Source organism: Artibeus jamaicensis, unplaced genomic scaffold (genome assembly GCF_021234435.1).
Source record: "Artibeus jamaicensis isolate MK-2021 breed Jamaican fruit bat unplaced genomic scaffold, CSHL_Jam_final contig_834, whole genome shotgun sequence".
Classification (NCBI taxonomy): Eukaryota; Metazoa; Chordata; class Mammalia; order Chiroptera; family Phyllostomidae; genus Artibeus; species Artibeus jamaicensis.
The window spans coordinates 873,594-891,429 of record NW_026521981.1 but is presented as its reverse complement, the minus strand read 5'-3'; the positions used below and the strand labels follow the sequence as shown (position 1 = coordinate 891,429).

At 37.8% G+C, this 17,836-nt stretch overlaps 1 protein-coding gene and 1 non-coding gene across 2 annotated transcripts in view; both read right to left on the bottom strand.

Moving 5' to 3' along the window:
- Positions 1-17,836, bottom strand: part of COG5 (component of oligomeric golgi complex 5) — a 347,306-nt gene that overhangs the window by 160,218 nt on the left and 169,252 nt on the right. The gene's annotated exons all lie outside the window — the stretch shown is intronic.
- LOC119053050 (U1 spliceosomal RNA) lies at positions 2,673-2,833 on the bottom strand. Its single transcript, XR_005083232.2, has one exon. It is a non-coding gene; the product is annotated as a U1 spliceosomal RNA (small nuclear RNA).

Sequence of the window (17,836 nt, the reverse complement as noted above, 5' to 3'; positions counted from 1 at the left end):
AGTGGACCCAGGCACACAAGGCAGCAGCTGACAGACCCAGTGAGGCAGTGGATTGTAGAGGGGCACAGCTATTCTGGTCCCACATTCGCACACAGATAAACCAGGCAAAAATGGGGAGTGAGACAGACCACGTGACCCAGTGTCCCAGTTCAGAAAAATGAAGCTTCAAAACACCAACTGAAAAAACCTGTGGGGGTTGAGGTGCCAGGAGAGACTCCCAGGCTCACAGGAGAGTTCATTGGAGAGACCCACACAGTCCCAGGACATACACAAACCCACCCACATGGGAATCAGCACCAGAAGGGCTCAATTTGCTTGTGGGAAGTGGGGGAAGTGACTGAAACCCAGCAGAAAGCAGAGTAAGCACCACTGTTCCCTCTCAGACCCTTGCCCCACAGACGGCATCAGAACACAGCAACTGGGTTGCCCCTCATTGGTGAACACCTAAGGCTCCGCCCCTCACTACTTCACAGGCTCATCAAGACAAAAAAAATGGCCCAAACAAAAGAACACATCAAAGATCCAAAGAAAACACAACTAAGCAATAAAGAGATAGCCAACCTATCAGATGCACAGTTCAATACACTGGTAATCAGGATGCTCACAGAATTGGTTGACTTTGATCATGAATTAGATGAAACAATGAAGGCTACACTAAGTGAAATATAAAGGAAAATATACAAGGAACCAATAGTGATGGGAAGAAAACTGGGCCTCAAATCAATGAAGTGGACCAGAAGGAAGAAACAAACCAGTCAGAAAAGAATGAAGAAATGAGAATTCAAAAAAATGAGGAGAGGCTTAGGAACCTCCAGGACATCCTTAAACGGTCTGACATCCAAATTATAAGGGTACAAGAAGGAGAAGAGGAAGAGCAACAAGTGGCAATGGTATCTGAACAAATAATAAAGGAGAACTTCCCCATTCTGGCTAAGGAAATAGACTTCCAGGAAGTCCAGGAAGCTCACAGAGTCCCAAAGAAGTTGGACCCAAGGAAGCACACACCAAGGCACATCATAATTACATAACCCAAGATTAAAGATAAGGAGAAAATCTTAAGAGCAGCAAGAGAAGAGGAGACAGTAACCTACAAAGGCGTTCCCATCAGACTGTCAGCTGATTTCTCAAAAGAGACCTTGCAGGCAAGAAGGAGCTGGAAAGAAGTATTCCAAGTCATGAAAGACAAGGACCTACATCCAAGATTGCTCTATCCAGCAAAGGAAGGTATCATTTAGAATGGAAGGGCAGATAAAGTGCTTCTCAGATAAGGTCCAGTTAAAGGAATTCATCATCACCAAGCCCTTATTATATGAAATGTTAAATGAACTCATCTAAGAAAAAGAAGATAAAAAATATGAACAGTAAGTAAAATGACAATAAACTCACAACTATCAACAACTGAACCTAAAAACAAAAACAAAAACAAAAAACAAAAAACACCACTAAGCACACAACTAGAAGGGGAACAGAATCACAGAAATGGAGATCACATGGAGGGTTATCAAAAGGGAAGTGGGAGGAGCAGAGATGGGGAACAGGTAGAGAGAATAAGTAGCATAACTGGTAGGTAGAAAATAAACAGGGGAGGGTAAGAATAGTATAGGAAATGTAGAAGCTAAAGAACTTATGACAGATGGACATGAACTAAAGAGGGAATGTGGGTGGGAGAGGGTGTGCAGGGTGAAGGGGAGTGAAGGAGGGAAAATGGGACAACTATAATAGCATAATCAATAAAATATATTTAAAAAAACAAAAAATAAAATGTTTTAATTTAAAATCTTAACTTAATATGGTTATAATATAATTTAATTGTAATATATAATATCAATTCTCGGTACTAACAAACAAAATAGGAGAAAATGAAGTATTTCATATAAAAACAATTAACTGAAAATGAGGTACAGTGCTTTGCCTGGATTGTTGTTAGTTTCATCCAGTGATGATGTTTTAAATTTTTAGTAGATTTCAAGAATTAGGCAGCTGTAAAGAAATTTTTCCTTATCATTATATAAGTGTCTATGTAAGAAAGCACTGCCTGAACAACTTCAGAGAATATTCTCAACCTCATAAAACTAGAATACTGATATATACTGTAAAATTATACTTATTGCTTTAACTATCTTCAAAGGAGTTGAAAAACGTAACTTCTCAACATTATGGTAAGGTTTCAGTTTTATCAGTTGAATGTACACTGTAGATTATATATATACTTTAACTGAAAAACATTTAAAGTCATATTTCACTTAAAAGATTTGGCTAAAGCTCACTCTCGTCCTCTCTCCCTCCAAAAAAAAAAACCAGTAAGAAAAATACGACAATAAACCACTCCATAAACAATTGACTGCCAAAACATTTTAAAAACAGAAATATACATAGCTCATACTTAAAAGGCATCTTGTAGTAATATTTATAATTTATAATACTTATAATTTGAGATGTAATTTTAAGTTTGCCAATTAACATAGTGACTTTTTCACTTAATGCCAATTATTCGTACTCATTGCTTAATATAAATATATCATTTGTTAGTTGGTGAACTACAAACTAATGATTTGCGTATGCAAATTATATAAGCACAGCTTTATGTATTATCAAAAAGTAATCACACCTATGCAACTACCACCTAGACAATGAAACCAAGTATTATCAGCACCTATGAATTTCCTTTTCCCCATGGGAGAGCACGAACCCAGTCCCCTAATACCACAAATTATGCAGTCAAGTTTCTTGCATTTGGGAAATCCCAGGAGTCAGCATATTTGGAGTGCAATGGGTGAGCTTAACCCTGGGAAACCACCCTGTGATCATGGTATTTCCCCTGCCAGGTAAGTGTAGCACCTATGACTCTTGTGGGACTTCCCCAAGTGCAACTCTCCAAATATTATCACTATCCTAGCCTCTAACACCATTGATTATTTTTATCTGTTTTTGAAATTTTACATAAACGGAACCATAAACTAAGTGCCATTTTGTGTCTGGCTCATTTTAGTCAATATTCTATTTGTAAAATTCATCCATGTTGTTGTTGTATATAGCACTAGCTGATTCATTTTTGGTGTTACCAACTATTTCAGCATAGAAATTTACCTTGGTTTATCTATCCTTCCCACGGTCGATGTATGTTTGAGTTATTTCCATTTTTTTTAGGATTTCAAATAATGCTGCCATGAACACTCCAGTGAATGGCTTTTAGTGAACACATATGCATATGCACTTCTGCAGGGTCATCGCTATTTCTATGCTTAGTGTTTGTAGACACTGCCAGTTTCTGCAAATCATCATAACAATTTATATCCACACCAGTAACAACAGAATGTGGGAGCCCCACAACCTTGCTAAAATTTGGAATTACCAAATTCCAAATTTGGGTGGTATCTCCCTCTCCCTCCCATGCGGTTCTCTGCCGAGGACGAAGGCTCAGACACACCCTGTGTTCCTCCATTCACTTCAGGTTAAACTTTGGGACTGGAGGCAAAACTGCAAACTCCTGGGCATGACTCCTGCAATGCAGTTCTCCTTGTGCAGAAGAGGGGGGGGGGTCTTAAAGTCAGACTGGGATCTCTTTCGGAGTTCTCAAGCTCAGCTTGTTAGCCTCCTGGTCTCGGGGCTGCTTCCACTTCTGTGTGGTTCTCTAAGGAATTATTTTCTGAAGGTATTGAGAGGAGAGGTGGCGCCCATCATGACCCCCAGGGTCTTCTATTTTAGCTGTTCTTCTGAGTGAGCACTGTGGTTTTCATCTGCCTTTTTGTGATGACTAAGAAGTTATCCTTTTTTTGCATGTTAAGTATCCATTTGGATACTTTCTTTTGTGAAGTACATATTCCTATTCTTTGCCTGTTGTTCTCATTGGCTTTTTCCATCTTTTACATATTTATAAAAGTTGCTTATAGATTTTATGCAATCCCTTTGATAATTATATGTATTATAAATACAATGTCCCACTCTCAAGAAGTCATTAAGTTCCCAATTTGAATGCAGTCCATTTTATTAACCTTATTCTCTGTGGTTAGCACTTTCAGTATCCTGTTTAAATTTTTTTCCCATATTGCATTCATGAAAATGTCTTTCATTCGTGAAGTTACACTCCAGAAACTCTGTTTGCCTTTCACATTTAGATAAACAAGCCACTTGAAATAACTTTCTGTAGAGTGTGAGATTGAAGGTATGATTAGTGTTTTTCTACATGAATACCCAATTGACACAATTTATTTGAAAACTTAAGAAAAAAATGAAGCGCACCACCACCTACTCTTAAGCTCTATCTTTGCAATAAATCAAGTTTCCATTTGTATGTCTTGGTTTCTAGACTCTCAATTCTGTACCATTAACCTGTCCTTATACACATTCACCTATGTAAATTATTTTAGCTTCAGAGTAAGTTTTGATAGTTCTCTACGTCTGTTCTTCAAACTGATATAGGCTCTTCTTGGTTCATGGTACTTCCATATAAATTTTATAATGGGCTCGACAATTTCCATTGGAAAACAGAGCTTCTAAAATTTTGAGATTGTATTAAATCTATAGATAAAATTAGAAAGACCACAGTCATTAAAAAATTGAGCTCTTTATGAATATGGCATTTCTCCTCATTTACTTAGCTCTTTAATTTCACTTTAAATGTTATAGTTTCTGTGATGAAGTCTTACATGTCTTTAATTTGAATTATTCTACACATTTGGTGTTCTTCGATATTGTAAATGGTAATTTAAACCTTCTTTCTGTGTTTCTGTTACTGGTATATTGGGCCCTGGCTGGGTAGCTCAGTTGGTTAGGGCATCATTCCCATAAGCCAAGGTTGGGAGTTCAATCCCTGTTCAAGAAGACACATACAACAATCAACCAGTGAATGCATAATTAAGAGCAACAACAAAACAATGTTTCCACTCTTTCTCTGCGTTTTTCCCTCACTCTCTCCTTTCCTTTATCTCTCTAAAACCAATCACTTTTAAAAATACAATTGATTTTATATATTGAATTTCAGCAAAATTTCAAAATTCAGTTATTAATTCTAAAACTTTGTCTGTAGATTATTTTGTGTTTTTATATATACATTCATGTTATCTCTGAATAATCTCTTTCTTCTCTCCATTCATTCTACATTTCATTGCTTTTTCTTATTCCCTGGTTAGGATCTTCAGTATGTTTCTCAGTAAAAGTAATGAGAAATTTCTTTGTGTCAAGAAATTTCCTAATCTAAGGCAGATAGACTGAAATATTTCACGCTGAAAGTCCTAAAGATAGTTCTTTATCAAATTAAGAAAGTTCTATTGTTAGTCTGCTAAAAGTATATGTAATGTTGACTTTTTATTACATGCTATTTCTGCACAGTCTGCTAAAAGTATATGTAATGTTGACTTTTTATTACATGCTATTTCTGCACATGTTGAGATTATCAGTTTTTCCCTTTATTGAAGAAACTACATTGTACTTCTGGACTAAAGAAAGCTATCTTGGTCATGACTGATTATGCTTTTTAGATATCCCTAACACTTACTAATACTTTGTTTAGTATTTCTGCATTGATTTCCAAGAGAGCCAACTAGTAATTATAATATCTCTTTTGATATCAAGTTTATGCTGACCTTAATCAGTTAAGTGTTCCCTCTTTCTCAATTCTTGGATAGAGGTTATGTAATACTGGTTTATTTAAAAATGTTTGAATTAATTCACCAGCAAAGCCATCTGTTTTGTTTGAGGGGAGGTGCTTAATGATAAAGTCAATTTGTCAATAGAACTATTCAGATTTTCTAATTTTCCTACTGTTATTTTGGTAAGTTGTTTTCTCTAGAAGTTTAACTTCATCAAATTCTCAAATCTTCCAAATACAGTTGTGCCTGATGTCCTCTAAGTTTTTAGTTTCTATTGGATCTATATTAAATCACCTATTTCATTCTTAACACTGGTAATTTGTGCCTCTTAAAATTTTTTCTCCTACTCTCATCAGTCTTTTTCAGTGTTTATCAATTTAATGTATTAATCTTGTTAAATAACCAACTTCTGTCTTTCTTAATTCTGTTATAAGCTTTCACTGTTCTTACTTCATGGACTTAACAGCAAGACCTAGATCAAAATCCAAGCGATAGTACTCAGCTAAAATCTTAGCAAATTAGTTAACCTAAGACTTATTTGCCTCATCAGAACAATGGCAAAAATAATATTACCAACCTCACAGGAAAAAGAATGAATCCTTATAAATGATCCAGTGCTGAAGATAGAGCGAAGACATCATAAACATCAGTTGCCCTTACCTTCATCTGGCAACATCATGGTATAAAGAATGTGGGCTTTCATAATTAGGTACAGCCTTGAGGAAAAAAACCAGTTGTGTATAGATAAACTTGGTGACTTTCAGCAAAGTACTTTATCACTAATCAATTTTCATTTTATTTATATAATCAATTTTGATTCCTCATCATATTTTGAAGTCTCTGAGGTAATGTTCCAAGTTTGTTTTGTTGACTGCTACAACTTATGGCATCTAGTGCAGGTGTTAGATAGGTATTCAAGAATTATCAGTTTAATAAGTGAATTAGTGAGCAAATGTTATGATTTGGTTGATAGTATCAGTTTAATAAGTGAATGGGTAAGTAAACTTTGACTTGGTTTCCTGATATGTTGTTTTGCATGACGGTGGGGAAGAGTGAGAACACATTAAAAATGCCTGGCACTCCCTAACCATGTCCCTTTCCACCTCTGAACATCTCGTGCACGTGGGGACTCGCTTCCCTCATGTAAGTCTCTCATACTTATCCTATCCACAGATAAGTATGTATTTAATTTGCTTACATATTTAATGAAATATGGTTCTCGTTAAGAAAAATAAAGATACCTAATACTCAGTATATGAGAGCCAGAAGACATTAGCTCTCAGATCATTCATTATTCCAAAATTTAAAAGTATGATATGCAATAGCCTTACTCCAGTTAGTAAAAAATTTTTATCACTCCCTTTAACTTATCACTGAAATATGTGAAGTCACCAAATAGATATTATTTGAATAACTCTGAGAAACTCAGCTCTCTTCTCTGTATCTCAATAAATTTCAATTTAATTTTTTTCCTTTATTTTTATTCTTCACACTACAGCAGATGCCCACATCTTACCCCCTCCTTTGCACACCCTCTTCCCAGACACCATTCCTCCTTCCTCTGGCCATCGCCACACTGTTGTGTGTCTCCGTGGGTCATGTTCATATGTTGTTTGGCTAATCCCTTCACCTTCTTTCATCTAGCCGCCCCTCTTCCTCTGCCCACTAACAGCAGCCTGTTGCATGTATCCAGGCCTCTGTTTCTATTTTGTTTATCAGTTTATTTTTTTCATTGAATTCCACATGTAACTGAAATCATATAATATGTCTCTCTCTCCAAATGGCTTTTTCCACTTACTATAATATTCTCAATAACCACCCTTACTATTGCAAAAGGTAAGATTTCCTTTTTTCCATCCAAGTAGTATTCCATTGTATAAATGTACCACTGCATTTTTATCCACTAATCTACTGCTGGCACTTGGGCTGTTTCCAGATCTTGGGTATTGTAAATAATACTGCTATGAACACGGGAGTGCCTATATTCTTTTGAATTGGTGTTTCAGGATTCTTAGATATATTCCCAGAAGTGGGGTCAGTGGGTCAAAGTTCCATTTTTAATTTTTTGAAGTAGCTCCATAATGTTGCACAGTGTCTGCACCATTCTGCACTCCCACCAACAGTGCATTAAAGTTGACTTTTCGAACATCCTTGCCAAGACTTTCTACTTGTTGAATTATTAAGGTTAGCCACTGTAGCAGGTGTGAGCTGATATCTCATGGTGGTTTTAATTTGAATCTCTCTGATGATTAGTGACATTGACCATTTTTTTCATGTCTACTGACCATTTGTATATTCCCTTTAGGAAACTGTTCAGGTCCTTTGCTCATTTATTAAATTGAACTGTCTTTTTGGAGTTAAGTTTTATAAGTTCTTTACACATTTTGGATATAAATCCCTTATAAGATGTATCATTGGCAAATATGTTCTCCCATTCAGTGAGTTCCCTTTTCATTTTGTTGATGGTTTGTTTTGCTGTGCAGAAGGTTTTTAGCTTTATATAGTCCCATTTGTTTATTTTTTTCCTTTGTGTCCATTACTGTAGAAGACATGTCAGCAAAAATATTGTTCCGAGACATACGGGATTTTTACAGGCTGTTTTCTTCCAAGGTTTTTATGGTTTAACATTTTCATATTTAAGTCTACTACCCATTTTGAGTTTATTCTTGCGAATGGTGTAAGTTGGGGGTATAGTTTCTTCTATTTTTTTTTTGCATATATCTGTCCAATTTTACCAACACCATTTATTCAAGAGACTATCTTTACTCCTTTGTATATTCCTGCTTTTTTGTTAAGTATTAATTTACCACATAGGTGTGGGTTGATTTCTTTGCTCTCTATTCTGTTCCAATTATCTACATGCCTATTCTTATGTGAGTACCAGGCTGTTTTGATTGCAAGGGCCTTGCAGTATAGTCTGATATCAGCTATTGTGACCCCTCTAATTTTGTTCTTCTTTCTCAAGACTGCTAAGGTTATTCAGGGTCTTTTTCCTTTTCTTTTTGGTTCCACATAAATTTTTGAATATTTGTTCAAGATAGGTGAAATATGTCATTGGTATTTTAATAGGAATTGTGTTGAATCTGTAGACTGCTTTGGGTAGTGTGGTCATTTTAATAATGTTAATTTCTTCTAATCCATGAACACAGTATATGTCTTCACCTACTTGTATCTGCACCAATTTCTTTCCTCAAAGTCCCATAGTTTTCCAAGTACAGGACTTTAACCTCTTTGGTTAAATTCATTCCTAGGTACCTTAATTTTATTGTTGAAATAGTAAATGGGACTGTTGTTTTTTTATTTCTCTTTCTGATACCTCACTTTGGTGTATAGAAATGCCACCAATTTCTGGACATCCAAGAATTTATATGAATAAAGAAAACATTAACAAAATAGAAAGGGAACCAACTGTATGGGAAAACATATTTGCCAATGATACCTTGGACAACGGTTTGATCTCCAAAATATATAAAGAACTCATGTGACTCAACAACAGGAAGACAAACAACCCAATTAAAAAACGGGCAAAGAGAAGTTTCAGCCAAGATGGAGGTGTAGGTAGATACACATTCCCCCCTCACACAACCAAAAGAAGGAAACAAATTAAAAAAATAAAAAACCCAGAACTGCCAGAAAATCGAACTGCGTGGAAGTTGGAAAACCAAAGAATAAAAGAAGAAGCATTCATCCAACCCATCGGAAGGGCAGAGCTGGGCAGCCAGGGCAGAGGACCCACGGTAAGGCAGCAACTGAAGGACCAGGTGGGTGAGGCAGTGGCTGGCGGTCCCACATTTGCACATGGATAAACTGGGAGGAACAACTGAAGAGTGAGGCATACAGAGCAACCCAGGGTTTTAGTGTGGGGAAATAGCCTCAAAACCTTAGGTGGTAAAAACCTGTGAAGTTTGCATTGGCAGGAGAAACTCCCAGCCTCAAAGGAGAATGCATTGGAGAAACCCACAGTGTCCAAGAATGTATACAAACCCACACACCTGGGAATCACCACCAGAAGGACCAGATTTCCTTGTGGATATTGGGGGAAGCAGCTGAAAGCTGGCCCAGAGCTGAGCTAGCGCCACTTTCCCTCTCTGACCCCTCCCCCACATACAGAAGCACACCAGAGGAACTTGTGCTGCCCCACCCTGGCAAATACCTAAGGCTTTGCCCCTTACAACATAACAGGTGTTCTGAAACAATGAAATATGGCCAAAATGAAAGAACAGATCAAAACTCCAAAAGTAGAACAAAGTGTACTAAGGGAAAGCCAATCTATCAGATGCGGAGTTCTAAATACTGATAATCAGGATACTCACAGAAATGGTTGACTATGGTCACAAATTAGAGGAAAAAGTAAAGGCTATGCAAAGTAAAATGAAACAAAATTATACAGGGAACCGACAGTAAAGGGAAGAAAATTGAAACTAAAATCAAGGACTTGGAGCACAAAGAAGAAATAAACATTCAACCAGAACAGATAAAGAAACAATAATTCAAAAAAAATGAGGGGGCCCTTAGAGACCTCTAGGAAAACTTTAAACACTCCATCATAATCATAAGAGTGCCAGAAAGAGAAGAGGGAAGAGCAAGAAATTGAAAACTTACTTGGTAAAATAATGAAGGAGAACTTCCCCAATCTGACAAAAGAAGTAGACTTCTAGGGAAGTCCACAAAGCTCAGAGAATCCCAAAGAAGTTGGACCCAAGAAGGAACACACCAAGGCACATTATAATTACATTAGCTAACATTAAAATGGAGAGAATCCTAGAAGCAGCAAGAGATAAGGAGACAATAACCTACATAAGAGTTCCCATAAGACTATCAGCTCATTTCTCAAAAGAAACCTTGCAGGCTTCTAGAAGGGGCTGGACAGAAGTATTCAAAGCAATGAAAGGCAAGGACCTACATCCAAGATTACTCTATCCAGCAAAGCTATCATTTAGAATGGAAGGGCAAGTAAAGAGCTTCCCAGATAAGTCAAGTTAAAGGAGTTCATCATCATCAAGCCCTTATTATAGGAAAGGTTAAAGGGACTTATCTAAGGAAAGGAAGATGATCAAAAACTATGAACAGTAAAATGACAACAAACACAACCATCAACAACTGAACCTAAAAACAAACAACTATAAAAGGAACAGAATCACGGAAATGGAGATCACATGAAGGGTTATGAGTGGGGAGGGGGAAGGGGAGAATGGGGGAAAATGGTGCAGGGAATAAGAAACATAATTGACAGGTACAAAATAGGGAGAAACTAAGAATAGTACAGGAAATGGAGAAGCCAAAGAACTAACATGTAATGATCCATGGACATGAACTAAGCAGTGGGTGAAGGAGAATGCTGGTGGGAAGGTGGGGTGCAAAAGGAAGAGGAATAAAGGGGAGAAAAAAATGGGACAACTGTAATAGCATAAGCAATAAAATATTCTTAAAAAAATGGACAAAGGACCTGAACAGACACTTCTCCAAGGAGGACGTACATACACAGGACCCAGAGGCACAGCCATCAGAGAGATGCAAAGTAAAACTACAATGAAATACCACCTGACATGGGGCAGAATAGGCATCATTAACAAAGCAACAAACAAGTGCTGGCAAGGGTGGGGAGAAAAGGGAAACTTAGCAGACTATTTGTGGGATTGCAGACTGGCGCAGCACTATGGAAGCAGTATGGAATTTCCGCAAAAAAACAAAAACAAAAAAACCCCTAAAAATGGAACTGCCGTATGACCCAGCAATTCCACTGCTAGGATTATACCGTAAGAATCCTGAAACACCAATTCAAAAGAATTTATGAACCCCTATGTTCATAGCAGCTTTATTTGTTTGTTTGTTTGAATATGCTAAAACAGTTGTCCTGATGTTTCTCCCTTTACACCCCTCCATCCAGCACCCTCCACTCCCTCAGGCAACCCTGCCACCATTGTTCATGTCCATGGGTCATGTGCAAAAGTTCTTTGGCTACTCCATTTCCTATACTGTTCTTTACATCCCAATGGCTACTCTGTAACTACTAGTTATACTTCTTAATTCCAACTCCACCCATGACCCTACATCCCCCCTTCCTATCTGGTAACCATCAAAACACTCTGTATCCATGATTCTTTCTTTGTGCTTCTCGTTTGCTTAGTTTGCTTTTTACAATTCAATTGCTGATCTGTACTATTTGCCATTTTATTGTTCATAGATTTGATCACCCTCTTTTCCTTAAATAATTCCCTTTAACATTTCATATAATAGTGGTATGGTGATGATGAACTTCTTTAGTTTTTCCTTGTCTGGGAAGCTCTGTATCTGCCCTTTGATCTAAATGATAGCTCTGCTGGGTAGAGCAATCTTGGTTGTAGGTCCCTGCTTCTCATAACTTTGAATATTTCTTGCTAGTTCCTTCAAGCTTGCAAAGTTTCTTTTGAGAAATCAGCTCACAGTCTTACAGCAACTCCCCTGTAGGTAACTAACTTGTTTTCTCTTGCTGCTTTTAAATTTTTCTCTTTATTTTTAACCTTTCGCATTTTACTTAAGGTGTGTCTGGGAGTGGGCTTCTTTGCATCTATCTTGTTTGGGACTCTCTGTGCTTCCTGAACTTGCATGTCTATTTCCTTTACCAAACCATGGAAGGTTTCTTTCATTATTTTTTCCAATAGATTTCTAATTTCTTGCTTTCTCTTCTCTGTCTGGCACCCCTATGAGGAGAATGTTAGACCTCTTCAGTTGACCCAGAGGCTGCTATACTGTTTAATTTTTCTGGATTCTTTTTTCTTATTGTTCTGCTTGGTTGTTTTTTGCTACCATATATTCAAAATCATTGACTTGATTTTCAGCTTCATCTTCTCTACTCCTTGTTTCCCTATAAATTGTTTGTTACTTCAATTAGTGTATCCTTTGCTTCTTACTGGATCTTTTTCTTATTGTTGAGGTCCTCAGGAAGTTCCTTGAGCATCCTTAAAACCAGTGTTTTGAACTCTGCATCTGATAGATTGTATACCTCCATTTCATTTAGCTCTTTTTCTGGAGTTTTAATCTGTTTTTTCATTTGGGCCATGTTTCTTTGTCTCGTTGGTTTGGCAGCTTTCTTGTGCTTATTTCTATGTATTAGGTAGAGCTTCTTTGACTCCATGTCTTAGTAGTGTGGCCTAATGTATTAGGTGTCCTGTAGGGTCCTGTGGCATAGCCTCTTCTGTCACCCAGGCTGCGTACTCGAAGTACACCCTTTGTGTCTGCTTAGTACACTCTCCTCTTATATTTGGCCCTTGGTGGCTGTTGGCAGACCAACGTGAGGGATTTACCCAAATCAGACAGCTGCAAGGATTGGCCGTGACCACTTACAAGCTACCTCTGCCCTCTGTGGAGGATCAGCTGTGCAGGGGCAGATTGTTGGTGCTGTGATGTGGTCTGCTCCTGTCCAGTGGGTTCACTGGCCACTGGGCTTTCCAGGTGGTACAGAGCAAGGTCAGCCTCCACCTGTGTTTTTCCCAGGGGAACACTGCCTGAGTTACAAAGCAATCTGAGGTAGCTGCTGCTGGTGCTGGGCATGGAGATTCCCAGGGAAAACCAAGCTGTGAATATTGGCTGATTGCTGCTAGTTTTGGGTTTGGGGCTCACTGAAGCCAGCTGTTGCCTGTTTGGTAGGATTTATGAAATTGTGAAGTGTGAACCAAGACTAATCATTCATATGGAAAAGCAGCTTGGGTGGGCCCATAAGTTGGGTGGGGTAGTGTCTGGGGATCTCCAAGGCAGGGAAGAAAGTTTTAGCCAGGTTGTTGGAGTCTCAGAGACAAGGCACTAGCCTGCCGGCATTGTTGGGGGAGGATTTAGAAAAGGGACAATGGCCCCAGCTAGCCTTGATGCCAGGCACTCCAGCTTCTCCCCTTATACACCATGGGTTCCTTTCAAGCTGCTATACCAGTGCTGGACCTCAGAGGGAGTGAGTCTGTACAGATGAAGCCATGGGTGGGTTAAGAGGAACTACTTGGGGTCCAGCAGTTTCTTCTACCGACTTCATATCTGCTGGATTTTGTAGCCAGAAGTTGTGGAGACTTACTTTCCTGGCACTGACACCCTAGGCTGGGGGGCTTGGTGTGGGGCTGGGACTCCTCACTCCCAAAATATCCCTCCCAAATTTTTATGCACCACACATGGGTGAGGGACCAGACTATTTCATATCTCTACCCCTCCTACCAGTCTGGATAGATCTAGTTTCTTTAATTCCATAGTTGTCAGACTTCCATTCAACTTAACTCCTGACAGTTTTGAGTGATGGCTGTTTTCCGTAGCAGCATTATTTACAATAGCCATGTGCTGGAAACAGCTTAAGTGCCCATCAGTAAATGACGGGATCATAAAGCTGTGGTACATTTACACAGTGGAATACTGCACAGCAGAAAGAAGGAACTCCTACTGTTTGCAACAGCATGGATTGAACTAGAGCGTATTATGCTAAGTGAAATATGCCAGGTGACAACAGAAAAATAACATATGATCTCACCTATGAATGGAACCTAATGAACAAAACAAACAAAGGAGCCAAATAGAATGAAAGGCATGGAAACAAGGAACAGACTGACAGTGACCAGAGGGGGTAGTAGATAAGAGGAGAAAGAAGGGGAAGGGATTAATCAAGGAGCAGGTATAAATGACCCATGGACGTGGACAACAAGTTGGGGATTGGCTGTGGGAGTCAGGAGTAGACAGGGCAGGGTAGAGCAACAGGGAAAAAAATGGGACAACTGTAATAGACAACAATAGAAAAAAAAAAGACCTGTATTAAGAAAATTGTAACATATTGAAGAAGATACAAATAAGTGGAAGCATATACTGTATTCATGAATTAAAGAATTAACATCATTAAAATGTCCATACTACTCAAACCATGTACGAATTCAACGCAATTCTTATCAAGATACTAGTGGACTATTTCACACAACTAGACCAAATATTCAAAAAATTTATATGGAATCACAGAACACCCAAATATAGCAACAATAATCTTGAGAAAGGAAAACTAAGTTGGAGTAATGAAGCTTCCTGTTATCAAACTGTACTAGAAAGTCATAGTAATTAAAACATCATGGTACTACCACAAAAATGGACATAGAGATCAATGGAACGCAACAGAGAGCCCAGAAATAAACCTATGGCTTTATAGTCAATTAATATTTGACAAAGAAGGCCAAAGTATACAATGGGGTAAAGACAATCTCTTCAATAAATGTTATTGGGGCTAATTGGACAGAGACATGCAAAAAAAGGAATGAAACTAGACTGTCTTCTTATAAACCCAAGATGGATTAACATTTAAAAATGAAACCATAAAAATCCTAGAAGAAAACAGAGGTAGTAAAACCTCAAACATTTCTCATAGCAATATTTTTTGTGATATATCTCCTCAGGCAAGAGAAACAGGAACATAAAAGAAAAATGAAAAACTGGGACTATATCAAACCAAAAAGTTTTTGTACAGCAAAGAAAACCAACAACAAAACAAAAAGACAACCTACTGAATGGAAGAAGATATTTGCCAATGATACAAAGGATGAGGGGCTGATATCTAAAATTTATAAAAAACTTACAAAACTCAACACCAAAAAAAAACAAACAATCCAAAAACTGGCAAAAACCTGAATAGACACTTCTCCAAAGAGGGCATTCAGACAGCCAACAGACATATGAAAAGATGCTGAACATCACTAATCACCAGAGAAATGCAAATTAAAACCATAATGACATACCACCTCACACCTGTCAGATGACTACCATCAGTAAATCAACAAACGACAAGAGTTGGGAAGGATGTGGGAAAGGGAACCCTTGTGCACTACTGGTGGGAATGCAGGTTGGTACAGCCACTATGGAAAGCAGCATAGAGTTACCTTAAAAAAATTAAAGTGGAACTATCTTATGACCCAGTGATCCTACTTCTGAGAAACCTGAAATAATAATTGTAAAAAATATATGCACCGCTATGTTCACTGCAGTATTATTTACAGTAGCCAAGGTTTGGAAGCTGCTGAAGTGCCCCTCAGTAGATGAGTGGATAGAAAAGTGGTGTATTTATACAATGGAATACTACGGAACCATCAAAAAAAAGAAATTCTTATCCTTGTGCAATGGCATGTATGGCCCTAGAAAAAAATATAGTAAGTAAAATAAGTCAGTCAGAGAAAGACAAGTACTATATGATTTCTCTCATTTCTGGCATCTAATAGACAAAATGAATGAACAATCAAAATAGAGACAGACTCACAGATAGAGAGCAGCCTGACAATCGTTGAAGGTGTGAGCCAGGGCTTGCTGGGTGGGCTGGAGGGATTGAAAAAAAAGAGAAAACTCATGGGCATGGACAACACTGTATTGACTGTAGGAGGAGCAGTATGGGGAGGAGGAGGATATGGGGGGTAAACGGTGATGGACAGAAATTACTTGGCTTTTCAAGACACAAAATAGTGCACTGATTTTATTATACAGAATTGTGTATCTGAAACTGGTATAATTTTGTTAACCAGTATCATCCAAATAAGTTCAATAAATAAGAATTAAAATAAAGAGAAGGGGATACATCAAAAAATAATGGTACTATTTCTATGCTGCAGTGATTTAGTAAGCTCTACTGTAAATGAGGGATTATTTTAGGGGCTTTATACATATGATGTCTGTTGAAAAGAAACAACAGGTCCAAAATGGACTCACTTATGCTAAAGCTCATCAAACCAAAATTTAACACCTAACTTAATTACAGTTAACAACATTCCCCAGTGACATAGTCTTAACTGGTCAGTCTGAATCTGGATGTCAGCACCAATGAGATCATCTACCACATTTCCCCTTTAGATTCCCCACAGGAGGGTGAGGGAATCCTTTTTTCCCTTATTCCTTCCCCCTTCTGACTATAAATGTCTTCTATTTTGTAGCACTTCTTGAATGCTTTTTGATTTATCAATTGCTAAATAAAGCTAATTAGATCTTTAAAATTTACTCAGTTAAATTTTCTTTTTTAACATGTCTAATCCTCCCCCAACAAAATCTTCAAAGTAGCTGTTATTTTTCCCTACTGAAAGATGGGAACATTGAAAAATGAAGTTAACAGAAGGTCCAATACACATAGGATAAATGGCAGCGTCTGATTTTAATTTTTAAAGTTCGTGCTTTTCCAAGTAATGATGGTAAATTGCAAATAATCATTAATACCAATTAAGGAAAATTCTGGCTTTCTTTAAGCAGGGAAGTTTAAAAGGACAATGACCAATGTATGCCTTCTTTTTACTTTGCCAAGTGAAGACATTTACAAGAACTCACTATTTACTATCATTATGTCATTTTATAATGGTTATTTAAGAAAAACAGGAGTAAAGAAAAAGAGGAGTAAACAAAAAGGAGAAACATTGTTTCAATTATGAATATTGCTTTATGAAACAGTCACTACCTTGTGCTCATTTTTAGTTTTACTGGGAACTAGTAAAACCTCAGCGAGACTGCAACAACCCACAGGTCAGTGTTGGGAAACCAGTACTGATGTTATCTCTCTGCACATATAAGCAGTTTAGCCCATCTTGCCAAGAGGCTCCTGCACACATTAACTGCAAGTTTAAAGTCTCCCTGAAAACTGCCCATAAAAAAACTCCTTCCAAGAACCCTGGGTCGTTGTGTTCTCTGGGAAGCTTAATGGTATTAATTCAGGAGCAAACAGTTAATCAACTCCTTGCCTTACTCAGCTGGTTCTCCACTGCCTGCTGCAAATCACAAGTTTAGCATAGTTTAAATCAGTAAAATCATAACTTGTCCTTAACAGTACCCTCTTTCTCATCCCACAGATAATGTTCACAAATATAACGTGAATACTTCAATTCACTGATCACCTTTAACTGCTTGATGTGTGTGCCTGTTTTCCCAATGCTCCAGGATCAGCTCTATGACTTTTCTTTGTTTTCTTATACAACCTACCAACCGCCTCTCTACAAAATCAGAGCCATTCTTGGTGTTCTGTGCCCTTGGTGGTCTAGATTTATCATAATGTCCAAACCTGACCTGTGGAAATATTATACCAGATGGAGATGCTTTCTCCCCTTGACAGCAATGTTTCAAGGGCCTTCACACCCACCAATTTTGTCATTAAAACATCAGCAGGGTATATATTACAATGTTCATTTTACAGTTAAGGAAACTAAAGTAGGAAACCAAGAGGGAAGGCTCACAGCTTCCTAGTGGAAGGCCAGTTTTAGGTTTTGGGACCTTCAGTCCCTATTCTGTACTCTGCA